The sequence below is a fragment of the Chiroxiphia lanceolata genome, chromosome 5 (genome assembly GCF_009829145.1).
Source record: "Chiroxiphia lanceolata isolate bChiLan1 chromosome 5, bChiLan1.pri, whole genome shotgun sequence".
NCBI classification, from domain to species: Eukaryota; Metazoa; Chordata; class Aves; order Passeriformes; family Pipridae; genus Chiroxiphia; species Chiroxiphia lanceolata.
In genome coordinates this window covers 23,191,132-23,198,912 of record NC_045641.1, presented here as the reverse complement: position 1 = coordinate 23,198,912, position 7,781 = coordinate 23,191,132, and the positions used below count along the sequence as shown (strand labels likewise).

At 40.6% G+C, this 7,781-nt stretch overlaps 1 long non-coding RNA gene across 1 annotated transcript; it reads left to right on the top strand.

Moving 5' to 3' along the window:
- The first annotated feature begins 4,282 nt into the window (after positions 1–4,282).
- LOC116787720 lies at positions 4,283–7,781 on the top strand. The gene is made up of 3 exons (XR_004357401.1): positions 4,283–4,381; positions 6,989–7,115; positions 7,677–7,781. It is a non-coding gene; the product is annotated as an uncharacterized LOC116787720 (long non-coding RNA).

Here is a 7,781-nt window from a genome sequence, read left to right as displayed (position 1 = left end):
TCTCACATACTAGTCTTACAGTTGAAGGACTTACAGTCCTTACAGCTCAGCTCACAGAGGGAGTATGTGACCATTTATTTTCCACTTCTGTATGATGGCATTGCCCTGTCTCAAGCTTAACCTAACATGGCAACATGACCTGTGTACTGATGCTGCTTTTGCTTGGTGATCTACAGAGGAAGGACAATAGAAAACAGCTATGGAGATGGTAGTGACTTAAAAACCACACCAGATTTTTCCAAAAAAGGCTACTTGCTATTCATCTTTTTCATGGTTGTTTGGCATTCACACACTTATATGTTTGGAGAAAAGCTCCAATATCTCTTTCATGAAGCACAGTGTCAAATATAGAAAAATATACCATTAGAATTACTAAAGTTGTTCACCTGGAGCAGGATAAGCCAATGCACTGAGAATTAACTGGCTGAGTAGGAGCACTGGGGGGGGTAACGGTGGATGCAAAGTTGAATATGATCCACTGACATGGTGATGGGGTAGGAGTATGTGATGTACAAAGCCTGAGGGAGTTTGTTCAGCCTGAAGAGATAGCCAAGAGAATAATACAATTGCTGTCTTAAATTGTCTAATGAGGGAGGGAGGATTTAAAGATAAGACATCTGTAGTTCTGCATTGAGTGGGAGGATGAACCTGTCAACTTCCGTAAGCCCCTTCTAGTCAACATTTCTGTGATTCTGTTAAAATTATATTTTCTAAAATTTTATTTGATTAACATTAAACACAGTTGTCTAGCTGAAACCAAGACCTCTGGAAGTTTCTTTATTGCAAATGAACAAGACATCATGGTGGGACATACTATGAAAAGAAAAGTTATGTTATATTCATGATTTTTTCCTAACATTTTTTCTGCAAGTATGCAGTACTAGCCACAGTCAAATACAGAGCTGAAGTGACTAGTGACTTATCTACTAAGGAAAATACTAGTTCTAGGTTCCTAAAGGAAATTATAATGGGTCTTCTGCATTCGTAGAATGTAAACATTTGCTGAAGGTCATAAAAACTCTGACTGCCTTCCAGTCAACAGTTACAACCCATTATGTTCAGATACTGTCTCTGAGGCAACAGGAAATCCTGGTACTATGGAACATCCATTGAAGTTTTCGTATTGATTCCAAGGGAGCCGGATTTCAGGCAGATAGTTTTAATCTGCCCACTTACAAGACTGTAAGCCAGTGGAAATTTACCACTCATTTGCCTAAAATTGATAAGTATGTGTATTTTAGAAAGTAAACTAAGCCAAAGAGTGTGCTTTTCTTAGGATAAATATGTGTTGGCAAAGATGAGGCATTGAATGGATTAATCTTTGACTACTTGCCTAATACTCCTTGCACATATTAAATGAGTTTTAAAATATCCTCACTTTTGCTGTCATGCTGAATATACTGTGATGAATATGAGGGAAAACCTGACTCCTTTGAAGTCATGGCAAACTTTCTGTTGCCTATAATGGCCAACATCTTGTATGGACAGAACTGTATGAAGCACATGAAACGAAATTTTGGCAAATGTGAGCAAGAGCTGCTGGCAGAGTTGCATCTAATACCAAATTATCTCTTATGTGGTGATTCAGTTTTATTTTACACTTAGTCAAACATACAGTCATGTTATGGGATAGCAATTACTATACCTTAGATGGAAAACACAGAGTGACTGGGCAGCAGATGAAAGGCTGGTGTCTGAGTCTGTCTCAAAGCTCAAGGCTTTTCTTTCTATCTGTTACAGCATTCTTAGGCTAACCCACACTTCAGTTTCTTGCCTAAAGGTTAATCTTATTCCTCAATTTTCTTTCCAAAATACTGGGGCCCCAATTTTACTCTCATACTTCAAAATAAGCAGATTCACTCTCTCTGTGGATACACTTTCATTTGCTGTATTGCAGTATTTTGTATTTAATGGGCTATTTTAAAAATAAAATTCAATTTTTTTTGTTAAAAACCTTGTCATGGTTTGAGATAGCCCAAATTCCAATTCCCTAGCTCCATCCCCCCTCCCACATCTCAACCCAATGTGAGATGGGTTTTTTCCAGACAAAACACAACCAGACTCAGAATGGGGAAAGGGAATATATTACAATGACTATACAAATAAATACTACAATACATTATACACACAACTACAGCTATCTCTACCATGACATAAGTATTTACAATGGATCAGATCTCTTCTCCCCTCCAAATAAAAGTCCAGGAGGGAAAGAAGGACAGATCCCTTCCAGTCTCTCAGGGCAGCAGCTTCTTCAGAGTAGCCGTCACTAAGCAGCAGCATCTTCTAAGGCAGCAGGCTCTCTCTCTGTCTCTTCTGTTTCTTGTAGCAGCTGATAGCTGGATCTCTGCCAGCACACACAAGGGGGGTATCCCCCTCGGCCACTCGTCTCTCCAAATGAGTGGTCTTCCGTGGGCTTCGTCACCCCAGACAAGGTCGTATCACCACGTCATATCACGAAGCACAGGGGGTCTTCGTGACGGTCTGGTATCTTCAGGAGATTCAAGCTCCTTGCAGGGCCTCTGTGCCCTGTCTCAGGCTGCGAGCTTCTTTGTAGCTTGCAGCAAGGGAGGGCCCTCAAGGCCAACCTCCCCCACTCCGTCCTGGCTGAGCTCTCAGGACGTCCGAGCTTCTCAGCTCCTCTCTGCAGTGCATGTTGCACTTCAAGGCTCTTTCAAGTAAGAGTCTATCAACTTCCTCCTTCCAGGAGGTCTCAAAGGAGTTTTGGGGGGTCTGGTATCAGTTCTTACCCCCAAGAACTCTGTAGAACTCAGCTGCTGACTCTCCTTCCCTCAGGTCTCCTTCCAGGAGTCCCTTCTCTGGTGCTGCATGTCTTTGTTGCTTCTTCGGTTCAGTTCTGGCTGCTGCTTTCTCCGGCCACTGCCACGGCCACTGCCCACGATGGAGAAAACATCTCCCAGCATAACTATAGGCACCTAGCCCAGCATTATGCTGTTCCAGGTCCCCACAGGCTCCAGCTGGGGCTGGGGGCCAAAGCCCCCCTGTGGGGCTCAGAGCCCCTTCCTCGTGGCTCACAACATGGCCACCTTCTTCTAACCCAAAACTACAACTCTTCTCTTCCGGTCTGGTTGTGATATGTTTACATTTTTGCAGGAGCGCTCATTGGACAGAAATTCAAAACTTCCAGGGGTTTCCACCCCTTGGGGTCTACCACTTTTCTTATCCTCTGGGGGAAAACAAAGTCCAAACCACTACAAACCTCTATGTGGTTTTGACTCAATATGAAATTTTTGTAACTTTGGGTTCCTTTTACTATTTGGCTTGGCATGCTTTGACAGTTCTAATTCCTCTTTATGTTGCAGTGCTTGAGAACTCTACTGGTGACTATTCTTCCTCTTGGATGGGATTTTTTAGTCTTATAACCTAACACTTCTCCAGAAGACAAAAAGGAAATACTGGGTGTAAGATCAAGAGAAGGAGTTCTTTTTCCATGGTCAATTGCTCTGCTCAATTGACTAGACAGTCAGGGAAACAAAAATGAGAAGGCATTTAACATATGTGAAGTTAAGTGCGGGTCAATTTGGCACAGGAGAACCCCTCCCAGAATGGTCAGAGATATCAGCAGAAGATTAGTTGCACTATGCTCATAATTTCTGACATGGCTTTCCAGTCCAATATATCCCCTCAGACTTTCTATTCACAGCGTAGCTCATACACTGTCTAAATAGTTTCTGAGCTCCCTGAAATAATCTAAGAACCTAAATTTATTTGTAATGTGAATGGTCATCACACCCCAGTTACACTGCGATCTGGCTGAACTGACTGAACTGGCATCGTGACCACAATGGAAAACTAGTCTGCAGCGCAGCGTGCACACTCTTGCTTTACCAATTTTAGCAGTAGGTGGCTGCTTTTATGAATAGCCTTCTGAACTACTGGGGGATTTTACCACTTTTCAAGGATTCCTAAATATCTCAGTGGCTGCGCATCAAATCAAGGACACACAGCCACTTCTCAAGTGCTCTAGTGTATAGGCACAGCATGAGAGGTTTATAGCTTGTGGGACCCACTGTGCAACTGATTTGCGTATGAACTGGAAGTAAAACTCATTTTGAACACTGATTTTGCATCGAAGTTCCATCTGTACATATGTAACAGCTCTAATGAGTCTGGGATACATCGGGTGCATATACAAACACATAGGAGCTGTGTTAGTCTGAAAGAAGATTGCAGGAGTAGTGTGCAGTGACTTCATTGAGCTTACTAACTGAATGAGATGCTATCCTCATATGCCTGCAGCATCAGTGGTTTTAGACAACGTAAATCCTTCCCCAAAGGCTGCAAGATAGTTTGAAATAAGAGGGCCAGGGTCTCATCATATGGAAGAAAACAAGTATTCTCATCTCAGCCTCATGCCCTGGTAAACCCTATGTAAAACTTCACAATTACAGATTTAGAATTAATGGCTATGCATTAATTGTTACTTCATTAAATCCTGAGCATGACCTCCCCCTCAGCCTGTCTGACCAAGATGTACATCTGCCACACGATCAGAATAGAAAATGTCGTGTATGAAGAGGCACCGCTGTGTCTATCTGCTTTACATGCTTAATGGCCAGCGTGGGGAAACTTTCTCACTAGTAGAAATCTGCTCCCTATAAGGACATGGGGCTATCCTTTTATCCCAGTGCTTTGAGAGCTCTCTCATGCAGCACAAAGCAAGGAACAAAATGTAAATCTGAATATCAGGTACCAAGTCAACAAACAAAACCAAAACATTAGTCTTCAATGCTGAAAGACAGAGAGACTAGTGTTGCAGTAGCTGCTAAAACTAAAAGTAATTTCGTTTTCTTTATATGCAAGCAAACCACCAAACCTGCCCACAGAGCTTCCTGAGTTTGAGCAGGCTGCACATGTATGAGCATGGTGCAGTATATTTCTACTGTAATAATTCCCATTGTGTAGAAAGGCTAGTTTTGAGTAAGCTGAGCAATAGTACAATCATCGAATGGTTTGGGTTGGAAGGGACTTTTAAAACTCATTGAGTTCCAACCTCCCTGCCTTGGGCAGGGCCACCTCCCATTAAACCAGGTTGCTCAAAACCCCATCCACTTGGCCTTGAGCACTTCCTGAAGTGGGACATCCAAGAATTCTCCAGGCAACCTGTTCCAGTGCCTCACCACCCTCACAGTAAAAAAATTCTTCCTAATATCTATTCTAAACCTACTCTCTTTCAGTATGAAGCCTCTTCCCCTTGTCCTGTCACTACATGTCCTTGTAAAAAGTCCATCAGAGGGTCTTATCACAAACTAGTATACTTACTGCTTCTTACTTCTCCCTTTTTACTGACACACACCTGTACTCGGAGATAACTTCTTCTGTTGTAAGACATAGCTGTTGCAACACTGGTAAATACCATATTATTTTTTCCATTAGACTGACAAAGGAAACAGTGAAGCAATATCAATTCAACCCTAACTGTAGTGACTTAAGGTATTAACGTCTGTAGAGCTACAGGTTTTTCCACTTTGTCTTGCCAAAGTACTTCAGCTGAGATGTAGAGCTTTTAAGGTGTTCTGATCCCCAGCCTGGGCTGAACAGAAACTATCAGTTGATGATAATTTTTGTGATGTAAACACAGACCTGTGTGAGATAACTGTCTCAATTCTCACTTTAAACTCCAGATTAAAAAATAAATTGGTTCAAATGCTACTGTGCCTTTTAGACCTTCGAGGTAAGGCTTTGAGGGAAAAAAGGTATCAAATTTTTTGAAATTGTTCCTTGATGAGAGGGATATTAATATGGTGGTGGCAGGTTACAGCATTTAACACTGTAGCCTTGACACTTCTTATTAAATATTTAACTGCTGGAAACTGTGTACTTCAGAAGGACCTGTGAAAATGAAACCTGGTTTTGGGAACACAGGGTTGATACTGTAAAAATAAAGACAAGGATATGGATAAAAGAAATATTATAAAGTTGTCAAATGATTTCTTATCTCCAGAACAAGATCTGTGGTTTTTTATATTTATTTGAATGCATAATATTTTTCTGTGGGGACAAAGGTCTGTAGACTCACTAGAATAAATGCATTTAATTCACAAACTGGTTTGGTTTTGCTTTTTTTTCTGGGTTGTATATAAAAGACTCCTTGTGTTTTTAAAGCAGACTGTTTTCAAAACATGATGGTCAAAATAAGGCAAACAAGCAAAAAGGTGGAGAACCTCACAAAGATACCAACACTGTACTCCTTTGTACATGACCTCAGTAGCATAATTTCTTTTGCAGTGATAACACTAGGAAACATCTCAGTCATTTTGCTTTTGAGAGCTAAAAGATGGTGTTGATCTAAGACTCTGTAGGAATTTTACCCTGACAAGTAGATGAAACATGGCAAATTAAGAATTATTTCTCTAGTTCTTGCATTAAAGAGCAATTTTTTTCACAGAAATAATATGATAAATCAAGTAAATTGCCTAAGCACGTACAGATCTTTTTTATTATGTATTTATTATAGACTACACTTTGCTATCCATATTTTGCTGCATCATAAAAGAGCATTTAAATTTTGATTTTAGCAAGGCCTAGTAACACCTATTTTGAGAAAGGAATGCTCTAAGCTGCTAAGGAGTGACCCTGGCAAGGACTGCTTCTCAGAGACAGCCTGCACAAGTCTCTAGTTGTTCCTGAGGACACCAGTTTGTTATTTTGTCTTCAGTGTATTTGATCACTTGAATTAGTGATCACTTGAATTTTCCTAGTAAGGGGAGAAATACCAATTTACTGGCAGATTAAATAGACTGTAGTCATCTTAAATTAAATCTCAAAAGCACAAGAAGTGGATGAACAAAACACTGATCACAAATAATGACAGTATTGCATACTTGGTACCATCATATTTAAACAATAGAATAAGATTCCTGCTTACATATTTGGAATATACTAAGCAGTTTATATTCTGTCTTATTCTTTCTAAAAAAATCATGCATGCAGAATATCAAATCTGTAAAATACATCACATCAACAGGCCTGGAATTTGAAGACCTCTGTTCACCCCAGCTGAAAGTCAACCATTCCTGAAACAAGCGTCAGGAAACTGGCTTCATGCCTAGTGACTGCAGTGGAAGTGGGAATAAGTTTTTTTATATATGCTGGTAAGTCATTTAGCATGGTCACCTAATTTTTTTATCCATTTGAAAGAAAATGTGAAGGAATGCTTTAGTACTTCACAAAGCATGAGGCAAACACACACATACACTGCTCAAGTAATTCAGTGATGAAAGCTGTGTAAGGACAGATAAGTGGTCATGAGATGGAGTTAGTGGGGAGCTGTGGGCTCTCAGGCACCACATACTCCCTGTTACTGCACATGTCTTATGCCTGTCCCAAATGACAACCAAATGACCAGTAAGGGTTTCAGTCTCTGTCTGTTGGCAGTACCTTCAGCTCTTCTGCTGAAAATGCCAGCACAGATGCTGGTTAGTGGCAGGAGCAGTGATGATTTATTTTGTGATGAAGATGGACTAATTTCAGCAGGCTGTATTACAATGTCTTTCAATCATTATGAGCCTTAATTCAGATGAGCAACAGATTCAGAAAACGAAGAGGAGCTCAACCGTGCTTTGGAAGTGGCATTGCCATTTCTATTCCTGTTTCTATATGTATGTTTCTGCATTTTCTTAACACTGTTTCTGAGCCATAGTTATTTCTGACAGCTTGTTTCCTAATTTAATTCTCCAAGAAGAGACGCAAAATTGGATGGTAGATGAGATGCTTTTATTAGACACACCTATGTCCATCAATATACTGGGAAGGATCAG